The sequence below is a fragment of the Corvus kubaryi genome, unplaced genomic scaffold (genome assembly GCF_017639235.1).
Source record: "Corvus kubaryi isolate FWS band 111438036 unplaced genomic scaffold, C.kubaryi_AGA036_p1.0 37308, whole genome shotgun sequence".
In the NCBI taxonomy this organism is placed as follows: domain Eukaryota; kingdom Metazoa; phylum Chordata; class Aves; order Passeriformes; family Corvidae; genus Corvus; species Corvus kubaryi.
The window spans coordinates 23,325,142-23,349,087 of record NW_024581096.1 but is presented as its reverse complement, the minus strand read 5'-3'; the positions used below and the strand labels follow the sequence as shown (position 1 = coordinate 23,349,087).

At 41.3% G+C, this 23,946-nt stretch overlaps 1 protein-coding gene across 2 annotated transcripts in view; it reads left to right on the top strand.

Moving 5' to 3' along the window:
* PDE8B (phosphodiesterase 8B) overlaps nt 1-23,946 on the top strand; it is a 71,040-nt gene that overhangs the window by 5,258 nt on the left and 41,836 nt on the right. The window lies entirely within an intron of this gene.

The following is a 23,946-nucleotide window of genomic DNA, read 5'->3' as shown; positions in this document are numbered from 1 at the left end:
GGGGTTTTTTTTTTGTTTTTTGGGTTTGGTTTTTTTTTTTTTTTTTTGGTTTGGTTTTTTTTTTTATCTGGGGGAATATGTGAAAAGAATGCAGCTGCCAAATACAAAGTGGAGAACACTGAGAAATCCAGTCATGAGAGAGTTGCATCTGGTCCACAGGTCCTGGAGAAATGCAGTCATAAGTATTGCCTTGATTTCCAATGCAGTTGCCTTTCAAGCAGTACCATGTGTAAGAAAACTCCATGTACTTCTTGCACTTCTTGTTTTGTTTGAAGTGTACTATGGTTTAACTGGCTGCTAGTAAGTTCTCTGGCATGTGGAATATACCAGATGTAGTGTAAACTTGGAAAATAAACCTCCCAACTCTGCAACTTGGTGTGATGAAGGTGCATTTCACAACTCAGTAGGACACCTGAGACATAAGACACCTCTTGAACATAGCTGAGGTCTGCAGAGTTGGCATAAAAAAATTGAGCAGGCCAAAAAGTTTTGAAATATGTTACTGTGCAGGACCTTGTTAATTTAGGCTAGCTGTTCTCTGAGAGATGCTGGCCTGAATAGCTCTTACCGTAAAGAAAATTGCTACTATAGAAGTGTTCTTCTCTGACTAAGCCCAGACATCTTAAATGAATACACTAAAAGGACTTTTGCTGCTCTTTATCTGACCTTACCATTCCTCCTTCAAATGATGCAGGTAAACTTCAGCAAGCACTGTAGTTATGCTCTTAAGCAATGCTACACAGAAGAACTGTTATAGAACAGATAAAACCATTTCTTCAGAAAATACTAAACCACCTGGCAAAGAGAAGCCTAGTGAATGACTTTGCATTGAGTCACACAACGTTCTGGACTGCAAAAACTGCTCTGGATGATATGCATTTAAATCGTTAAATATAAAATGAGCACATGTGTGTTCACACACACATATATAGGAAAAGTGAATTGCTGAAAGATTGTAAGAGAACCATGAGCCTCAGTTGTTTCATCATTAGAAGTCAACAGGTCCAGGAGCCTTCTAAGTCCTTAAGTAAAAATTTATTTTGGAACATTGGTTTTCAGTACCCAAAATACCAAGCAGTTTTAAGTAAACTGACCACTAGTAGCATCTGTTTTCCACCCCTTACTTTTGCTATGCACAAATGAGACTGAGGTTTTATCTTCTGAGGAGCTTGGAGTGAATCTCTCAACACTGTCTTTAGTGTACATGTGTAACTTTTCTAAAAGTGCCTTTAGTGAACACTGTGTGTTCACTATATACCTGTGTGGCTGCTAGAAAATAACATGTGAAGTGCTTTATGATGTAGCAGAGTTTACCTCTTTTTGGTGAGTCTTGTCAAACCCAGGATCATAGCTTAAGGCAATCAACAATCACATTTACTCATGTAAAGACAAAAGTACAGAGCATTGTGAAAAGCAGCCTGTGTGTTTGAAGTGATTGAGGGCACGAGCTTACCATAACAACTTCCACCCGATGATCTCTTGTGTAGTACTGTCTCCCTCTGGCACAGATCAGTAGGTGCATTTCTGGCCCAGTAAGTCACCAGCCTTGCAGGGCAGCAACACAACACCTGGCTGTCCCCTTGCTTCTCTGAGGGCATCTTCTCTGGGGCAATCTCATAGGCCATAAAGTAGAATGAGCTCATTCTGCAGGAGCTTCCACAACTCCCCCAAAACACCGGTGCTTTTGGCTTGTGAAGCTTGAGTCACCTTTGCTTCTATGTGAGGAAGAAGTGCTGTCTAAGGATACATTATTAATTTTGAGTTACGGTGACATTCTGTACAGCTTTTTGGAGGTGGTGTCTACTGCAGGTAACTTTCTTCACTTTAGAGGACCATTAGTCCATTTGCTGGTGAACTTTATTTTTCCCTTTCACTTCAGCCATTTGTGTCAACCACAGCCCCATCCTTCAGCATCCAATTATTTATAAATGTCTTTCTCACCCATGTTGTCAGCTATAAAAGAACAAAATGCATTAGGGACATGCTGTTCCTTTGTATTACCTCTGACTCTTTGAATAGAGAGGTACTCTGGAGAATAGTTTAAAAAAATCCCTGTATATCTCTACCCACTGACTTGGCTATCCAGTGCCAAGTATTTCGCATCTTGGATATAGAAAGGGTAGAGTGTAGATTTATGCTGAGAAACCCCTCAGCTAAATGGTGCTACTTCAGAAACTGTCTCAATATTAAACTCTTAATAATGTGAGTTATTCCCTTTGAAAATGCAGATCTAATTTTGATGTAGATTTACAATTCATTGACCTTTTGCCCTGGATTCAGACTGCATCCGAAGAGGCAGCTTTAGTTCAAAAAGTATGGGAAAACTGGACCAACACAGTTGGTTTCATAGCATGAAAGAGTGGAGCAGGAATTGCAAAGATCTGGGCCACCTGGACTCCAGCACGCAGAATTCACAGACAATGCAGCCAAGTGTGAACATGCATATAGATATTATTAAACCACATTTAAATAAGAATTCCGATGGAACAACGGCTAATTGAGAGACTCTGCATCAGTAGGGTCAGTAATGTCCACTGCTGAAATGGGCAAAATGGAGTTTTGAAGCAATATAGGTATTAAAAATCAAGCTATTCAACGTCTGTTTGTAAGCCTAGGAGAAACTGCTCACAGCCAGTTTGCATATAGAACTATAGCCTGTTAGATTTAATTCAAATCCGTATGTTTATATTTGGAGGAGTGAGGTCTGATTCCTATCTTGTTATATGCTTGTTTTCATCAGATAGTGATATAGTTACAGGTGGTATACTTGTCAGTGCTGTAAAAAAAAATCAGTGTAATTGAATGTGGAATTAGATATGAGGTCTCTGGTGTTAGCTTGGTCTCTGGTGTTACCTTTGCTCTTAGGTCAGCATCTTGCCACAGGGACAGTGAGAGAGGCTTTCCTCTTCCCCTGTCACAGATTTGGAAGGATGTCTGAGGGCACTGTGAACTTGAATGTTGTCCGTGGTCATTGTTCTCCTGCAGTTATCGTGTCCATTATGAAATGCAATTTATGAAGCCATTGTGCTAGCCAGAAAACCAAGAAATCTCTTTTAGAAAAGGAGAGAGAAAATGAGGCTTTAGCTTTTTGTGTGTGTTCTTTTCCAAAGTTTATCAAATTTCTTCTGAGCCCCCAGGACAGGCATAAATGTGATGGTTAGGGTGTTTTTTGGAGAGATACCCAAGCTCAAGTCTCTGTTTTGGAAGAGTCTAAAGAAGTTCTCCCGTGTGAGTACCCTTCTTCCTGGACTGTTGGCTATTGTGGGTTTCTTTTTCTCTTGCTTCTAAGACTGCTTCCCTGAAATCATGCATTCTGAAGAGTTCCTGCCTGAATTGCTACTTCCTCTTTGTTGCAAAGACAAATCTTTCTTAAACAGCTGTTTAATTATATTGTGAAAAAACACAAGCTTTCAGAAAAGGTGGTTATATTACATTTCAGAATAAAGCCATTCACATGTGTTAAATGGTTAGTGCTGTGTTAATGTTCAAAGCAGCACTGTGACTCATGGAAGAAGTCAGTAACTGCCATGTCAAACATCTTGCCATGGCCTTGTTCCAGGCTGCTTCATTTTACCTCAAATTGCAATGTGAGGGAGACCAGGATAGCAAGACAAAAAAGTTAAGATTTCTTTCATTCTCATGGACATGGTGTGCTGGTCTGCAGCTGCTGGACAGCACTCCCTCCACATGGAGCTCTGGATGGCAGCCACAGTGTGCTGGTGGAAACCTGGGAAATCTTTGGCTACCTTTATTCTAAAGGTTTGTGCAGACATCAAAAAGGTCAGCTGGAGTACTATGACAGTGTGGTGGCTGGTTAGAGAAGAGATGGATGAAGTGAAGATCTGAGATGGGCTAAGCAGGTGAGGCATCATTGTTCAAGTGGGAAAAAAAGTGATCAATCTAGCCTAAGCTGGGGTGGTTGTGGATGGGTCATCTGTTATGGGCTGGGGGAGGTCAGGGCAGAGACATGCCAAAGGGAGTGGGGCTTAAGGGGCATATGGGTGGAGAGATGTTTTGTCAGGAAATAAAAGGTCTTGTCTTGGTGCCACAAGATGTCTTTGACACTTGGGAGTCTTGAGGAGATGCGATTCCCAGTCTAGTGATTTCTGTCCAAGTCTTAGAGCTGTACATCAAAAAAGTGTCTTACCGCTCAGTACTGCTGCAACAGGAATTGCCTCGATGGTGTTCTGTGTACAAAGTTTTAGTAATGTATCCACTACTGCCTAAAGTCACTTGATAGTCTGTGCTTGTCTCTGTTTTATTAACGCGCCCATCACAATAGCAGAGGACTCCTTCTACATCTTATAATTGAACATTTGAAAGCAAGAGAAAAGTATCTAATATTTGTCTAGACAAATTGAAGATTGTTACAGTGGGGAAACTGTAATACGTGTATCAGATAACGAGGCCTGTGGAAAAGAAATATGTATGGACCAATTCTTGATAGATGTTTCAGAGATGTTTATTTCTCCAGCCGCATGGCCGGGGCTCTGCTGAGGAACTGCTCAATCACAGGACCCGAGGGTCCTTGACCGCACAGGGGAACACAAAACAACCAGTGAGGAACGAGGCTGACCAGGGGCTCGGGAAACCCAGTGTCTCCCCTCCACAGCCCCTCTCCCAGGACCACATGGTGGGGGGAAAGGGACCCTGACATTTCACCCGTTTATTTTTAACAAAAAGAGATTTAAGACTTAACATTGAAAACAACTGGATAAACATGAGAGAACAAGAACAGTTTCAAAACAGAACAAGCCACCCTCCTGAGTCTTTAAATGTCCAAACAGATTCTTCGGAACATCTTAAGGCTGACAGAAGGGAGACAGGATTCTCCGGGCATGCTTTGTGGGGAAACTGAGGCAGGAGAGGGTTTATTCCATTCGTACCTGTTGGAACTCTAAACAACAATAGTTAATTTCTTCCTTCCCCCTCTTCATCCCCCACTCAGCATTGGAAAGGGATTTTTGGGGAAACAATTGGCAAAGGCATGGTTTTGTGAGGGAAACCATGGGTGAAAAAACGGAGTGGGAATACACTGGGGGTAATAGGACATAGGATGAAAGGGAAAGGTGGGATTAGGAAAGGGAGACTGTAGGGGGGGCATAATGGATATATTGTCTAACATGACTACAATTTTTAGCATACATACTGCCTTTCACAGAAACTCCATCAGTCCCAGTGACCTCTGCCCCTTGTAACCCTTTTCTACCTTGCACAGTTTTGAACTCTACTATTTCTCTATCTCCTAAACTTGGGATGTATTTTTCAAGGTTATTCTTTTTAATTGCAGTTCTAGGAACGAATATGTCTTCTTGGTTGTCACATCTTGTTATAAAACCATAATTTTGTTTAACATTATACCATTTTACTATTCCTAAAACCTTAGCTATGATGATTTTTTCCTTTTTCCAACTGGCTGATGCTTTCTGTCTCACTGCGTTTTTGCTTTCTCTTTCGCTTTTGCTCGCTCCCGTGTTGGAACTGCCAGGGTTGTCAGTGCTGCTGGGGCCATGGGGGTTGCTCGTGCCTGCGCGCTCTTCCCGGGGTCGCATTCGGGGCCACGCGGGCTGGGCCAGGCTGCACCGCTCAGCTCCCCGTGTGCCACTGCCTCTGCTCTCAGCTGCGCTGCCGCTGCCTGGCACTGCACCCATGTCTCAGCCAGGCCCCAGAGCAACGACCCCCCTGTGCCCTGTTCCAGCATGCATTTTGGCTAGGTGCAGCTCCGCTCCACCACCACCGCCACCCAAGCGCTGCTCCTCTCACGGGGCTCGCTCCACCACGCGCTGCGCGGGGCCGGGCGGGCACCACTGGGTCGCGCCGCTCCCGCCGTGCCCTGCTCTGCTACCGACACTGCAGCTCGCATCGCTCTGCCCGCGCGCAGGAACTGCCTCGCTGCTGCTTGGAGAGTGCTCGGTGCATGTGGCCTGGGTCTCACGGGCTCTGAGGCACGCTTCCCTCCACCAAGACACAGCTGACATTGCTCAACAGTCTCGGTAATTAAATAATATTCACGAAAGTATTCTTCCATTGGCATATATTTTGACTCAGAAATTTACTGTGTCCAGTCTTCCAAAAGTCTTCAATAAGACTTAAATCCCAAGAAACGTAGAAAAAGTTCTTAAACAACCATGAAAGAAAATGTTTCAGTTCCTTTTGAGCTTGAATTAAGCTAAAATTTACAAATCATTGTTCAAGAATCTTCTCAAGTTTAAGATAAATGTCCATATACGGCTCGGAGAGCCAAGAGTCCTTCCACGGTTCCTCCATAGTTTAGAGATGGAACAGCAAAACAAGAACAAGAAGAGAAATCCAGAGTTTACTCACAAATCAGTCGCTGTAGGGATTGGGGATCGTTCGGCTCGCAATTCTCCACCATTTTTTACAGTGGGGAAACTGCAACATGATATATCAGGTAACAAGGCCTGTGGAAAAGAAATATGTATGGACCGATTTTTGACAGATGTTTCAGAGATGTTTATTTCTCCAGCCGCATGGCCGGGGCTCTGCTGAGGAACTGAGGCAATCACGGGACCTGAGGGTCCTTGCCCACGCAGGGGAACACAAAACAACTAATGGGGAATGAGGCTGACCAGGGGCAGGGAAACCCCGTGCCTCCCCTCCAGGGCCCCCTCTCCCAAGGCTACATGGCAGGGGGAGGGCCCCAACAGAAGATCACTAACCACCTGTTTTCTGGAGAAAGCTTTGACAAAAGAGAGGCAGAGGTATTCTCCCCAAAACCAAAATTACAACAAAATAACACCAAAGCAAAACAAGTAACCACTAAGAATCCAAATTGTTCTAATATGGAGATATTACTAGTATAACTGGTTTTGGTACAACTTCTGTGATAACTTTGTTGAATGGCAGCATGCACTCCTGCATTGCCATCCCAATTAGAATATTGCCAGGAGAGGACCCATATGGTATGTTAGCTCTGTGAGTCTGGTGCATGGGCATCGTTTAATGTTAATGGTAGTTTTTTCTTTCAAATGCAACTTCATATAAATGTTGTCATTTTATTTGGTGCAACAGTTTCTTTGATACATTCTGGCATTTTTTTCATTTCAGTGTGACAGAGCTTTTACTACTCTTGTCCTTCAGGTGAACTTGGACTGAGCAACAGAACTGGGGTTTTTTTTCTTACACCATTAGTCGGTTAAAAACTATGTGTTTGATAGATATTATTTAAGGCTCACATTCAAGACAAGAGTTGTGCAAGTCTTAAAGATAATATATTTTAAATGTCGTAATTTTAAGTTAGATTCTGTGCTTCCTGGTGTTAGAGATATCAGTCTTTTTCTTTCAGGTTTAGGAAAGTGGAATATAAAATTATCAATAACAGAAAAACTAGTGGGACTGATGAGTATTACACTCAACCAGAATGACTGTTTGCAGATACACATTAAATAGAACAGCTGATGCACATACAGATCTCTTCTGCCCCTCTGGCATTTTAGTGGCTTAGAGACTATAACCATACAGTTCAAAGAGTTCAGTAATGAACTATCTTCAAAGAAGGGAATCTTTTTCATGGGTTCCACTGCATTTATACAAGGGACTATTTTTAGATGAAGGTTTTTTTTGCCCCTTTGCAGCTATAAGACATCTGTGACCTCACCTTTAAATCTGCTGTGCTGGAAGTAACTCCTTTAAGGCCATCCTTTCATGTTTGCTTTATTGTTATTTTTCATTTGGTTGCAAATATTTCCAGATCTGTAGACAGTTTAAAACTGAAAAGGACTCTGTATTTTTTTAGCTCACATGTAAAGTCTTGTCAGAGAATACTGTTTTCCTGTATGGTTGATGCAGATGGTTGCCCATCAAAGGATGACCCTTAATCACCTGAATTTTCTGTGTATCAGTTCCTATCACTGAAGAAATAGAAGCATTTTATTTCAAAATCTAATGAACGATCTTAAAATGCAAAACAGTGTTTAATGATACAACAATAAAAACTTGGTATGATTTTGCACTTCTGGCCCCAGTGCAGAAATGGGAAATGCATACATGTAGCCCAGTAGTCCAAATTCAGCAGTCACCACTCCATATGTTAGAATGAAAATCTTGCATCTGGAAGGACTCCACTGACATCAGTGAGATGAAGACCTGACTTTTTTTAGATAGGCAATGGGCAAAAGGCTATTCAAATTTTCTGAAAATTTTCCCATGTTTTATTTTTAATTCAACAGAAATAAGTGACTGGGCCTTGATACATTCTCTTGTCATTAGGGGGCTAAAAGGGATCAAAACAACCCCTGCACAGCCCTTGACTATTTTAGCTGTACTTGGGCTGGGCAGTGCTGCTCTTCCAAATGGCTTGTTCCTAACTGTCCCTGATAACTGTTCAACATTTCTTGATTGCTGAAGGAGGTAGTGGCAGGGCATCAGTGCAACATACAAGATTTGCATCACTTGGAGATGTCAGCAGTGCTTCTTGCCACCACACCCTTTGGTTCATCTGCCACCCATCCTGTCCCAGGATTTTTATTTTTCACCTGTTCTTTCAGCATAGGATCACTGAGGAAGTGATCACATAGGAAGAGGATAGTCTGCCTTCTGTGAAAAATGGGAGATTCTTTTGTATGTTTGTACATGTACTTGCTGTATTCTTATCTGCAGGTTGGGCGAGCCATCTGCTGGCATCTTTCCTCCAGTTTTGGTTGGTTTTATTGCCAAAATAAATTTTATTTATTTTATTCCCCCTCTCCTTGCCCTTTTGAACAGTTGCAGAGGTATTTCCTTTACTGAAAATGGAATAAAAACAGGATATATTTGAATGTGTGGATTTCTTGGTACTTTTGGGTCACAGTTCACAGCCTGCTTCTACCAGCTGCTAAATATCTTCAATCATTCTTCCTCACTCTGAAGTAGAGCTGTTCTTTGTCTATTCCAAGTATTATCTAAACTGATTAGTATCTGACAATGTACATATATCTTCTTTTCTACTACCAGCATGCATGCCATGGACAGGAAAAATAATGGCATAAATGTGGGACACAAAAAGTACCTTCATGCTGCCTATCACAGGATTAAGCGTAAAACAGGGAAGAGCCTTCTGCGCATCTTCTCTAACCTCCTTCCAAACTTCTCCTGCTTGCCCACTCAAAAATTCACTTGGCAACTGAGTTGTATGCTAATGGGAAGTCAGTGAGAACTGGATTCTCTGTTTATTTGAAAATTTCACTTCAACAAGGGAAATATTTCAAGACAAAATTCTGGAAAAATGTTTCACATAAATCAGAAGTCAATATAGTCAATTTGAGATTGTGGTTATCTTTTGATAAAAATCATCACCTGATTTACTGTTTCTTCAAAAGGCTTTATTTCTAATACATTAATATCTTCTATTAGCTGGGAGGATCCAGCTGAAAAATTTTTCACTGTCTGGTATTGCTAACTTCACTTCATGCTGCAGTGCGGAGGTCCAAAGGCATGTTACCATAGAGATACCCACAGTAGTTTTAAACCAACTTTAGGTTACTGAAGCTTGAGTGCTAATGATTACTGCAACATCAGCTGTGGAATGCACGCTGTCAGGCTGGATATATGCTTCAGCAGCTGATTGCATTGACTAGCCCTAACTACAGCCCAACAGTACTCCTTTCTGAAGTTGGAAGCATAGGACTGAGACCTTACAGCTCTTCTGAGACACAGCCACTCTCATACTAGGGGACCTGACCAGGTGCATAAGCACCTCAGTTGTGCCACTATTATTAGGGAGAAGTAGGTGGCCTTTAACGACTAGATCAGATCTACAGAGGCCCAGTGTCTCCCCAGGTGGAATTGCAGTGCTTGCTGCTTTTCCTCATTTGGTAACTGACATGTTTTTTTACTTTTTGTGATGATGTATTTCACATTTTGGGCAGAGGTTGCACTGTTAGATCAATATTCAGGGTGAAAAATAAAATGAGTGATTATTTACTCATCTCACCATCAGCCATAACATCTTCCATGTAGTTACAGATTTGCTCCACCGTGTTTAATGCTTTCAGATGTGTTCAGTGAGCACGTATGGAAATGGAAGTTTAATCCCTTTTGAAGAAAAAGATGAAGTGGAGCACTAAGGTGAAGAACTTAGCAAAAAATCTTTAAATAAATATGGTTTCTGATTTGGTTTCCTTCTGATCCCAAATCAGTCAACAGAAATTAGGCAAGGTGGATGAGTAGGCTGTTGCTGGTTCTGTTGTCATTATGTTTCTTTTTGTGGAGAACCTAGTCATATGAGGAAGCACATGAATGAAATGAAATGCTTTCCTGATACTGCTGGCAGCAATAGAAAGGTCAAATGTATGACAGTGGGTCATGTATGTTCTGCTGTGCATACAAATTCATGAAGACTACTGTGCTGCTTCATGCTGTACACATTTCAGTGAGAAGTAATAATCTCAGGCAGAAACACCTGCAAGTCTACCTGTCAGGAGCAACATAGACAATCATTAAACCAAGCCACCTTAAATAAGATGGGCACTCTTGAAGCTGTTTAATTTTCTCAGAATGTCTGTAAAGTAGTAGTAAAGCATGCTTATAAATCCTTTCAAAGTAGAGTGTACATATTCTTCACTAATCTTCCAAGGATAATAGAGTAATTTGTGGTGGGTACCAGTGAAATTACTGTGTTCATAGTATAATCTAGTTAACTTGAACCTGTGTAAACACTGTGCAAACCTGTGTCTAAACCTGTGTAAAGTGCTTTACTACTACTTTACAGACTGATTCTGAGGCCTCCCCAGAAAACACTGGCTGCAGAGACAGTTTCTGCTTTGGGATGAGGATTCCTGCAACACTGCAGAGGTTGTCTCAGTGTGACCAAATGGGAGCAAACTCCCTTGGCTGGAAGGGTAGTTTCCAACACACTCCCAAGAAAAATGGGAACTGTGCCTATGCTTGCTTTTAGTTTGCCTTTGTAAACTTCCAATTATGTATTTCTTAGCTTACTCACGGTAAATGTTTTGAGGCAGTCATATTGTGAGTGCGATAAGAGTGACTGAATAATTTAAAAATACCTCTGCATACATCATGATTGAAATTAAAATACAAAATTAGAGAGTGACTTCTTTTAGTTTTTTATTTTTAATGGCAAAGCGTATTTTTGGGGGCTGTTTTAATGAAGTGAAATGTAAAAAACCAAACAGTTAATGCACATGTATTTCATTGAAGCTTTTATGGGACAAACTGTGTCTGCAAATATATGTGTGACTCTACTGTAAGCTGCAAGAGGAATTGAAACTCAAGAAACTTCTAAAACATGAAATATTAAGCATAAGCCAGCACTTCAGACTTTTATGGGGAAATGGCATTTTCTCAGCATTTTGTTTGTATTCAGTATATTTTTTTAAAAAAAATGATGCTGAAATGGGTCAGCAGTGCTTGCTTCTATAAAATCCCAATAATTGTCATCACTAGCAAAATGACTTCTCACCTTCTTTCTCATCTTACTGCTGACTTTTATGGAGGCTTTTTTCCTGAGACCTCCACTTGTCTTTTAGAGTACACAAGGCAAATCCCAATCTCAGAACAGATCTCTCTGCCTGGTAAGTCCACCATGCTGACTGTAAAATTGCCTTTAAGTCTATCAGAGCTGTTGTCTTCGACCTACTGCAGATTCATACCTACTGCAGTGGTGTGTCAATGCCGCTTGTTTTTCAGAGTACACAAGGCAAATTCCCATTTCAGAACAGATCTCTCTCCATGGTAAGTCCACCATGCTGACTGTAAAATTGCCTTTAAGACTATCAGAGCTGTTGTCTCAGACCTACTGTGGATTCAGGGTATGTTGATTCATACCAGCTTTGAAAATATGACTGTATCTACCTAGAGAACTTAAAAATGGCTTTGCTTTATTTTTAATGAAAGATTTCTGAATAATCTGTATCTTTTACATGGCAGTCTCTATGAAAAACAAAATGACTGCAAATTACAGAATGTGTCAGACTGTGCCATGCTTCTCAGCTATATATAAAAAAGGAGGTAGTGTTCCGTGGTGCACATAGCATGAGCTCCCAGCAAGAGTACAAAAATAAGTAAAAGAGTGATTTTGGGAGGATTAATAAGTTAAAAATTACTTCTGTGTATTTTGGAAATGTCTAAGGCCTTCAGTAGGGAATGGATGTGGCAGGTGTCACATGTGCTTACACTTGGTCTGGTAATCTTGTGTCAACCCTTCTCAGAGATACGATGTTAGTTTGGTGGCTTGATATGACCCTGTGCAGCTGTTATGTCTTTGCAATCCTGACCTTCATTGAAGCCTGACTTAGCAAAATATTTAAGGGCACAAGTAGAACCATCCAGCTTGACTGGAAAAACCAGAGCACCGGTTTGACTTAATATTTTTGCAGGGTCATCGCACTCAGAAGAAGTCTAAAACAGCCTTGGGGTGGTTATGACCTGTGTCTGGCGGCAAAATATGGAGCAGTTGGTTTGTTCCATGCTATCGAGGTCTAAAACAGAAAAGTGGGATTTCTCGAAGAAGTGCATATGTGAAAATTCATTGTTTTATTAATTTTACGTGGATCTGAAGACTTGAGGTATAAAATCTGTAAGGAGTAGTAGAGAGAACTGTAAAATAAGTCAGACAAGCTTTGTAAACACTTTAGTCTTGAATGACAGAACACAGAGGGTGGAAATGCTGGGTTTGGGTAATGTCTATGTGGCTTAGTTTGATGAGTCACAAGTGGGCAAGGCACTGTGCATATCCCAGAAGGTGATATGTGGATATCAGTCTTGGAGTATTTGAGATATGACCGCTGCTCTCTGGATTAGCTGCAATGGCTTTGTCCAAACTAAAATAGAAACTTGAGCTGAATTAAATGTAATCATGAATTATTCAGTCAGCATGAGAGCCTTGAAACTGTTTATTTTGATGAGAATTTGGCTTTGATTTTCATTGTCTGGACAATTTTTAGTGTGAGACATGGCACAGACTTTCATGTTGATAATTTGTAGTTTCACAATAACAGACTGTTAAGCTGGAGGCTTTGTTACAGGAGACAGCATCACTTGTGATACTTGAGATGGTAGGGTCTGGTCTGGGAATAATTCTATTTGTGCGTTTCTACCTAAAGGATCAATGGCAAAATAGTTAATTTTGACACATATTTAAATGCTATTTTTGGATTTTAAGATCAATGTTAGACTGTAATGGGAAAAGTGTCCGTAAGTGTCTGTTATCCTGAAAACTTGGGAAGATTTAATTTTTGTTTTATTGGTGTTTGTACTGTGTATTTGCAGTTTGGACTGTTGTTGGGTTTTGTATTTTGGGGTTTGGGGATTTTTTCAATAGAGTTCCTAGGCATAATTCTAAGACATATCTTGTGGATGCTAAAGTTTTAATGAAAAGACAAACTAGTTGTTTTCAGTTGCCTTTTCCCAAACTCAACAGTCAAGACAGAAGTGCTGCAAAACAAACACTGTTTGACAAAGTGAAGGAGCAGGGAGGAGAGAACATCATGTTTTCAAAGGATGTATACCTGTCCTTTATGTAAAATATCATGTTCTTTACTGGAGTTTATTTTGGTATTTTTGTAAAATGTAGATCAAAGTTCAATGCTGAGGTTTTTTTCTAACTGCAAGACAATTCAGAAAACTTCAGTAAATGACTCACTCTCATCAGAACATGCTGGTTCTGGGTTTTGTTGGGGTTTTTTTGTCTTTTTTTTTCTTTGTTACAGCAAGAGGAATATATTGTTTTATAGAGGTTATAGTCTGAGATAGTATGTAGGTGGCTTTCAGGAGCTGGCAAAAGAAGATAGGAACAGACCTCTTTGAACCAGGAAAAAAATCCTTCCAGCAATGCCCACCAAGAGAAGAAGTAAGAGGAGGTAATACAAAGCCAAAGCTCTAATGGTGACGTCCATCATGCATCTCTGGAAAAGCAGCCTGATAACCACTGCAGCCTGGGGTTGATGTTGAAAGCTAGCAGTATCTACAGTGGGTAGTGATGGAGAAGTGGTAGAACAAAGCCACAGGTGTTGGTTTTGTATGGCCTGGTTTTTGGTAGCAGGGGGCCACCGAGGTGGCTTCTGTGAGAAGCTGCTGAAGTTTCCACTGTGTCCAGCAGAGCCAATCCCTGATGGCTCTGAAGATGGACATGCTGCTGGCCAAGGCTGGGCCAATTAGAGATATTGGTAACACCTCTGTGATAACATATTTAAGAAGAAATAAAAACCAAAGTGGGACACAGTTTTTCCTAGCCAGAGAAGAGGAGGAGTTGAGAACATGTGAGGGAAACAACATGGAGACACCAAGGTCAGTGGAGAAAGAGGGGGGGAGGTGCTCCAGGCAGCAGAGCCGAGGTGCCTCTGCAGGCCGTGGTGCAGGCCGTGGTGCAGACCATGGTGCAGCAGCTGTGCCCCTGCAGCCCATGGGGATCCACAGGGGATGCAGAGATCCACCTGCAGCCCATGGGCGAGGTGCCCCTGCCAGAGTGGGTGGATGTCTGGAGGAGGCTGTGATCCAGTGGGAGACCCAGTGGAGAGAGGGGGCCCTTGCTTCCAGGCCAGAGCAGCCTGTCCTTGGAGAACTGCACCCCGTGGAAGAGTGACCCATGCCACAGCAGTTTTGGGAGGACTGTTTGCCCACGGGAGGAACTCCCGTTGCAGTAGTTCTGGCAGGACTGCTGCTCGTGAGATTGGAACCACGTGGAGAGGTTCACAGAGAACTGTCTCCTGTGGGAGGGACCCCATGGGGTAGCAGGGGAAGGACTCCTCTCCCTGAGCAGTGGAAGAAAACCTCAGGTGATGAACTGACCAAAACCCTATCCTGTCTCCTTGTGCTGTTGGTCGAAAGGAGGGGGAGGGGTTGGGGAAAAAAGGTGTTCTTTAAGGGCTTATTTTTACTTCTCATAATTCTCCTCTGATTTTCTTGGTCATAAACTCACTTTGCATTTCTAAGATGAGTCTGTTTTGCCCTTGGAGTGTTTTCTCTCCCTGTCCTTATCTTGACTCATGAACCCTTTTTCTCTCCTCTGTCCAGCTGTGGCAGGGGAGGGTGAGTGAATGGCTTTTGTGGGTGCCTGGCGTTTGGCCAGTGTCAAACCATGGTGCCACAGCACGTACCTTGGGTCAAATTTTTTTTTCCCTTTTAACCTTTGTAGTAGAGTCCATAGTTACCTACATGTGCACTTGCACACCAGGACTTCAGGTCCTGATTCTGACTGCTCTCAGGCTGTTGAGGGGCATAATCTTAGTGCTTTTGTGTACTTTCAGTAAAACGCTATGTAGTTTATGCTAAACAGTGGAAGCCAAGACAACTACATTTTTCAGGTTATCTACTACTGGAAGAGTAACGTTAAATTAATTGAGTATGCAGATAACTCAGGTGGGTGCAGGTAACTTCTGGGTGCTTTTTCTTAATCAGTGTTTGGAAGGCAAAGTAAATTTTGCATTTTAAAATGATTGTTTGATTGCAGACTAGCAGTATGCTTCACAAGTTATGGGTATTTACCTAGGCCAAGAGGTGATGGAAGACTATCATGACTATTTAGCTAATATATTCCTGTAATATTATGTTCTAGCTGTTTCTGTTCATATTTCTATGATCATCTTACCCGAAATTTCCAGTATTGAAACTCACTTACTGGGGTTTTTGAATCAATTTTAATAGCCATGCCCAAGAATTGATCTACTGCATTGTAAATCTGTCTGCCTGTTATCTTGTCTTGGGCAAGTGTAAGGAGCCTTAGACAACAGAGAGAAAAGAGGGCAGATGGAGAGGGATCACTCCCCAGGCTTCTTTTATCTTGTAACTGAAGGGCTTGTGAGTTGAGGTTATGTTCCTACTGATGTGTTCTGCAGCAACACAGGGGCCTACCTTTGGTAAGTTTTGTTCAACTGCTTTTTTAACAGTGCAACTTCCAGTGGCCTGCTCTAAGTGCAAGCATTGTATTTCTTGTATTGGGAATACTCTTGGTGCGTCATTCTTCATTCTGCTCTACACTACTCCTGATTTTAGAGATGCCTATTCAGTTCCTTAGGTAGCTCTCTTCCTGGAAGAAGCAGCCTAGTCTTTTTAGTTATCCAAAGATATCTTGAAATTTCCCGATTATTCTTTTTGCTTTCTCCTTGATTTTTCTAGTTTTCATTAATTCATCTCAAGGAAAACAAAAGATTGTGTACAACACTGAAAGTGTTTGTTCACTATAAATTTACGTGGTAGTATAAAGTTGTTTTGTTTGAATCTTTGTTCCTATCCCACGTTGGTTGCTTTTTTGACTACCTCAACATACAAACATGAAAACAAGATTAATTTTTATATCTTTCTTTATCTATTGTCTTGGGTCTTGCTCTCTCCCAGACACAGTGCACAGTGCATTTTTGAAACAGCTCAGTCTCAGTTGGTGTGTTTTTCCCTAAGGTTGATGTAAAGAGATTTGATTGGGTTCCACAGTAATGTATGTGACTCATGCTCCTGCAAAGTTGAGAATGGACAGTAATGACAGATGGATTTACAGAAAGAAGTCTCACCATGACGATCCATAAGTCTGGACATATTCTGTTCAGTCTGACAGATGTTAGGAAAAGTTTGTTTTCCCCTCACCTCTTCACACTGCAAGGACATTAACATAACTTACCTGCCATGCATATTTAGTGAACTGAAATTTGTGTGCTAACAAAATAAATATACTTTCAGAGAAACTGCTGTTGATAAAGTCAAAAGTATTCAAAATAAACTTGATGCATTCTGTCATTGATTTTCCTTCCAAAAATCTAAGAACACAGTAGTTTGGAAATTAAAGCACTTGTCCAGTAAATGGATTTTAATTCCTCTCTTGTCAGTACAGGCTGGAATGTGGTTGCTGAGCAGCAGCCATGCTGACAAGGGATAGGGAAAGCTGTGGCTGACCTGATCAAGCATTGCAATAGCACCACTTGGAGGGACTAGATGGCCTTCAGGGGTCCCTTCAAGCCAAAAATTTTGTGATTTTTTATTCATTGGTGTTTCATTGAACATCTCAAGCCATTAGCCTGGCCCCTCCTCTTATTCAGGTTCTTAATATCTGGGGGAAGGGGAGGAAGTTTCCCAGTGCTGTGAGTTTTGAGACACTGTACGTGGTCAGTGAAGAAATGGATGATCTTCATTTAAATGCCCTACTGCTTTGCGAGCAGAAAAGCATAAGCTGAGATGAGCTATAAATGTCAAAGTTAGGGGGTGTAAGGGACCATGTCACTCTGTGCTTGCCCTGGTTTTGCCTTTTCCAGTTTTCCATCTGCTTTTGGCCACTTCTGAAGACAGGATATTGGGCCAAGACTGGTTGGTCTGGCCGATTTTTTGATTGTTCCTCACAGGATTTTTAAAAATGTGAATGTGTTTAGAAATCTCCCTAGAGATTTTTTGGTGTTTTTTTTAAGGAGCATCTTAATCAAATGTGTTCAGGCAACTGTATCTTGGACACCAAATTTGCTCTGTGCTGACATCAAGAAGCAGAATTTTGGTAGTGGTCCTAGTGGTAGATTGTGATGCTTGAATCCACATAAGAAAAATCTGTGTGGTGAGAAACTGTGTGTACAAATTGCAGGACAGCTTCTAGATGCTGTTGAAAGCCCTAATGTGCAAATTATAGGAATAAAAGGGATGTGGACTACCTTCTAGGGATTGAGGGTTTCTGAGCCTTTTGTAGCCTTGAAAGGTCTCAAAGTAGCTGCTGCTGTGCACAGAATTGAGGACTGCTCAAAAATGGTAGTTTGTATGCCAAGTGTAGCACCATAATGGCTGAACCAGTGTCTTTTCTGCTTGTTTGTTCTATTGTCCTATTATGATAATGTATTCATAAGGAAGCTGCTACCAAACTGTGAGCAGAATATAAAAAGTCCTAAAATAATATTCTTTCGTCAGTTACATGTTTATTATACTAGAGCTCATAGGATTATTTTACAAGTGTCAGCTTCCTTGTTCAAAAAGTCATCTAAAATCTCTATCAACTTGACACGGGTATTTCTTTCTCAATTTTTGTTCTCCTTAGGATGATCCATTAATTATGACCTGTTGGTGCTAACTGCTTCTTGTTTCCCTCTCTCTTCCCCATGTCTTTCAGAGGTTTACCTGCATTCCCCTGTTTGCTTTTCTTCCCTTACCACTGATTTTAAATTGAAACAGCAAGATTATATGATCATTACTGACTTTAGTTGCTTAAAAACAGATTACTTATGTCCTGGGCTGGAGAAAAGGAGTGAGAAATAGAGAAGAAACAGATCTGTGGTTTTGACTACTCATTTCTCTAATTTCTTGTTTGAAACACAAGTCAGGAAACCATATAGAGAGGAATGGGAATGAATGAAGAAAGAAATCTTAACATCTGTTGCTGAAGCTGACTCTGAGACAGATCTTTTCAGCTTTGCACAAAAACAGTTGTAGAAGCAGACTCTGAGAACCAAACACAAAAAGCCCCAAACAAATTAAACATTTAATATGTTAACAACTGTGTAATTCCCACAAATTCAACTTTAGGCATTTTATCCTTACTTTGAAGTTTTTATGAAGACTTATTCTTGTCTCCAGAACTCCTGACCATCTTATCTCTACTAGGATATGAAGTCTTGGCACATGGCTCACAGTGAAGAACGTGTGGAGTTCACAGTCAGAGGCATCTCTGTGGCAGGTCCTCTGAGGAACCCAGTCAGGCTGCTATTCAGAGCATGGGAGAAATGCAGGGACTGCAGTGGGCTGGTGGATCTGATATATGGTGTTCTATGCCTAGCCATGCTTGGTTTGAAATGCTTCACTCCCAAATGGGTGCTCTCCCACCAGGTGAAGACAAGGTTGGTGGGGAAGAAGGAGATGTGAAAGAAAGTTAGGGCTTAAGGCTCCTTTTCAGACACAGATCACTGCAAAAAAGGAGCTCAAGGGTCATGGGTGAGAGTATGCAACAGGAGCTGGATTTCATCAGCCAGGAGTAAAAGTAGTAATGGAAGGAAGGGCTCTTTTTCCTCTTGACTTTTTCCGCTCCCTTGTAAATTTCTAATTCTTTTGTGTGCAGACACAATTGGGGGTGTCAATATGGCCTTGTCCCAATTCTTGCTTTTCAGAGGCACAAGAACCAGATGTAGGTTTGTGAACTCTACCCTTGAGCTACATGTAGGTACAAAGTACGGCAGAGCCTGCCAAACATACGTGTCTTGTGGGTTTGGGGTCCAGTGTGTTGCCTGTGCCTGTAGTATTTTCATGCTGCGCACCTCAGTGTGTGTTGTCACACATGTTGTTAGCAGGCCACCACTTCCAAATGCGTATTTTTTACCTGTGTACCTGATGGGTTGGGCTTCTGTTAAGGGTGCTTGCAGAGACTGCAGCAATGAAACTTATTTTTTCTAAGTGGTATGTGTGTTTGATGATTGTTTTCAGAAAAAAAATAGCATGACCTTGCATTAACTTCAGAGTTGAGCTATCCAACCGTCTGATGCTCCTCTGGACTCCTTGGATAAGTGTCAGCCAGCTAGCAAGAGGGGAGCAGCTTGTGGAGCAGAGTGAGTTGGCAGCCCTCTAGTGGGTGCGAGGAGAATGAAGGGCGTGAGCATCTCAGGAAGCAGATGTAAAAGTCATCCGGGAAGCATAGCAAGGAGAATTTGACGGGGAAAAAAATAACAACTACAAAACCCAACAGAATTTGACAACAGAGGTGGCAGAGAGCAGTGCTTCCTGAAAGAGAGTTGTGACAGTAGCTGTACTGGTGGGTGGAGAGGATAAAGAGGCAGTCAGTCAAATGAGTGAGGTAGGGAAAGATGGTTTCTGAAAAGGCCAGGGAGGAAGGTCAGGCCAAAATCCATCTAGCTCAGGACCAAGTCTCCAGCAGTATGAGTATGTACTGTAGGAGTGATTCATCCTACCTAGTCTCCCCCTTTTCCAGCTTATCATTTAGGGGCTTTTTGACTCAGAGTTGAAAAGAGCTCTTCGGTTTTCTCCTGTAAATCTGCCCTTTCTTTATAAACACAAATTGCTAAACAGGTCAAGTGATATTCTGTGTAACAGTTGAAGCTGGCAAAGAAATATAAGGAGACTCCAAACAGAGAAAGAGTGGCCAAGTGTTAAAAACTATACCAAAAATGCCAGTGGATTGGAGTTGAATGGACCAGCAGTGATAAAAAAGAGGAGAAAGATTGTGATATAGTTCTACTAAGGAAGACAAGACAAAGAAAAAAAGGGGAAGAACAGAGAAGTGTAGATTTGCTGTCGTGTGCTCTAGCAGGTGGAGGAACAGGACACCAGCTCCAGGCCAAGGGTGTTGGAGAACAGCTCTTGGCCCTGTGTCTCATAAGGGAATTCATGCAAGACTAAGGCCAGTGTTGAAGTCACACGTTTGTGGACTGCTGTTTGACCAGGCGAAAAAAAAAGCAAAGGGCCTTGAGGTTCAAAATCAAATCTAGAAATGGTAATAGCCAAGAGAGAGGCTGAGGTGCCAATCTTCACCATCAGTGTGGATAGAGGAAACTGAGCTGGAGGGAAAGAACAAAAGAGCCCTGGCAAAGATAGGGAGATGTGGCCAGGCAAACACAAGGCTGTGGTGAAAGCTGGGTCAAAAAGAGATTCCTGTTAACCTGCTTGAAAAACCGAAGGGGAAGGCATCTGAAAACACTACAGAGCTGAACGAAGGGATGCACCAGGGAAAGGGAATAGGGCAAGGAGCCCTCAGGGCAAAAGGGCATCCAAAGGGACCTTGGCATCTGTGTGTTGCTTCTCAACTGGCACATCCATCCTGAGCCTTTTTAAGAGACTGAGCTCACCAACACCTTTGCTTCACTGCTTGGTTGGCTATAGCTGCTTTTGTTGCTCCGAAGCAGCACAGAATTATGCAAGAAGATGTTGCTGTACTAATTAGTCAACACTAATTACAATGGCGTGTTGGTAATTATTGATGATTCATAAACTGCAAGGGCTGTAAGTCTGCAGCCATAATGAGGTGAAGACTTTTGTTCTGGGGATTTAGAAAGGTGAAAATTCGATGAAGTAGTAAGTGCATTTTGCTTAATGGCCCTGCTACGATAGTAAGATAATTGATGATCACCGATTTACACAAAAGCATAAGAGCTAAGAAAGTGCCATTGACTTTGTCTAATTATTTGTTTCATAGCTGATTCCTTTGGAGGTTGCTTAGGAGATTATAAAATATAAAAAATAGTAAAATAGTATTCAAAAGTTAAAGCTGTTAAACCTTTTTTTTTTTACTGTTTTTAAGCTTTTATTATTTCTAGGTGGTTATTTCTTTGCTTTCAACAGAGTGTCTGTTCCTCTGCTCACTGAAATTGGGGATTTTCTCACTGGCCTCTTTGGAATCAGGCTTGTCTCTGCATGTTTTACCAGAAAAGTCTGTTATGAGCTACTACACTAATTGATTTAGGTTGCAGATCTATTAGCAGTCCTTCCTGGCAGCCAGTCAAATAATGAGAGCTTTATTTAAATTGGAAATCATCAGCAATGTGATATCCACTTAAGTGAGGAAATGAACAGAGGTGTATGGTCATGGTATCCCTAATACGGAATGTCCACATGATCAAATTCTTCTGGGAGTTCAGAAGATGTGGAATTATTCCCTCCAGGCCAGTGGGAGATCCATAGGAGATTTGTGAAGGCCAGGAACACATGTCATTATTTTTGCTGCCTCCTTTAGCTGAGTCTTGAAAGAGAAAAGTGAGTCAGTCACTTATACCTGCAGCAATTTGGGCATATAAATCCGAGGGTCTGATTCAGGTTGTAAAACAAGACTCAGAACTTAAAGACCAGAAAGGAGGATGTCAGACATAGTTTTTGCTGTATCTAATGAGAAGGTTTATTTATTCTTCCCAAACTCAGGTCCATTACCTGTCTTGATTTGACAGTCCCATCTGTTTCCATCCATTGTATAAGTAATGAAGTTGAGCATTTTAGGGACTTAAAGGCTATACATAGCAATCTTTCAGACATAAGAGCACCTATTCTGCATCCCTGTGTGGTTCTGACCCCATCATGTCTGCACTAAGCAGGACAGGGACAAGTTCACCTACATCAAGGCTCTCAGATTTTCTAATTTTTACCTAGCTTTCCTGCTGTTAGCAAAGACAGGAGCACCCTGAAACTGGAAGGAAGAGAGATAGAGAGAGAAAGACCCTGATTTTTTGTCCTTCTATTCAAGTGCTTTCTATTCATGAGGCTGACACAGAAAGAGCCAGGAGAAAAACTCTGAGTCAGAGTCTGAGTGAGTGGATTATTTTGTTGCTGTTTTAAAATAAACAGGATAAGAAAAGTGGCTAATCTATAAAGTAATCTCTGTAAAGGATTTGATAGACTTGCCTGCATTGATCTGTGTCTTGGACATAGTTATTCCAGTTTTGACAATACAGAATGACTAACACTGGATGTCCTCTGAAGTGGTAGAAAGTGGCAAGCATTCATATACAATGTGAGTTCCCTAAGATTTCTCTGGCATTAATAAATGGATAATAAAATAAATATCTGTGTCTGAACATACATGGATGTGTCTGTATTCCTTTGTTGAAGAATCTCAGGCTCCTGATCCACAGATTCTGATTCACAGATTCATAGTTTGAGCTATGTATTGTCAAAAAATAAGCTTTTGCTCTGAGACTGACTGAAGTCTGTTGTGTAATCTTACAGATTTGTCTAATAAGATTACTTCAAAACATTTTTTAAATCAAAGCATATAATGATAAAAGATTTATTTAAGAGCTTTGTACTTAGTTCCATTGGAGTGTGAATGTGCAGGGTTTGGGGTTTTTTGGTTGGGGGAAGAGGGGTTTTGAGCTTTCAGAGGACTGTTTCTTTAACTTACTCTTAACTCATGGCTGATGATGGGTGCTAACTTCCATTTCTGTTCAGATAGTCTTACTGGTACTAAGCTATGTTCTGCTACAGCAGGAGCTCAAGTGGGAAGTGAAGCTTTTCTGTGAGAAAAGGAGAGGTTAACTACACTTATATTGGGGGCAGTTTTTGCTTTGGAAAACAGTGGCAGGCTTTGTAGTTTAATCTTTTGGAGTGCTGCCCGTTACCACCTTCTGACGTACGTTGTTGGGCTGAGAAGAATCGATGTGCAGTGGTGCATGAAAGTCCAACGTGTCAGTTGTAGCTATACATAATTCCACTGTCTCACATGCAGGCGAGGCTGTTAATGCTTAACATGGTATTGTATTCTCTAAAGAAAAGAATGGAATACTGGGAACTTCATCTGCTCTAAATGTTTATACACATTCCTTTGAAAAATACCTTTTTTAAGGATTAAGTGTTGCCTGTATCAAAGGCTCAAACTTACGAGTACCACAGAGCAAAATACCACAGAAATAAGGCTCCAGGATTCCTGTGTGTCAGGGAATGGCCTTGGGAATCTGCCTGCAATTAGGGGTTTGGTCAGATTACGTCTTGCAGGGTGATTGCTTTAACTCACCTACACCTGGGGCACCTGGGCTAACTGGTAACCAGGAAACCAAAGAATCTGACTTTTTGGAGATTGGTGACTTGCAACTAATTCTCCATATACATGAACATTTTAAGGGTTTAAAGACTCTTCTCGTTAAGTGTGTGCACCTGTGTGAGGACATATGTATTGTTGAGTTGCTTAACAACCTTCTGTAGCTAATGATCTGAAGTGAAACAAACCAGTAGTGTACAGGAGAAGTGTACTGAAATGTATCAAGACACAAAAATACAAAAAGTATTAGTGTAGTCCAGCTCCTAAGAAGTAAAACAAACAAAGCAGCCACAGCCCACGTCTACTGGCTTTCTTGCAGTAGGTTTAAATTATGATGTGCTCTCATGTCTTCTGAAAATGTCACAGCTCACATGGTAGTGATATTTTTACCTGAAAATTAAAGACTCTGGTTCTGGGAAACAACTTTAAATCTGCAACCCAAACAAGTTCCCTTTTCTGAAAAGTCACTTCTTTCCTAATCAATCCCATTAAAACATTATAATTTAGGATATGTCACAAGACCTTAATAAAAATTCTGTATTACATTCAAATGAATAACTTTT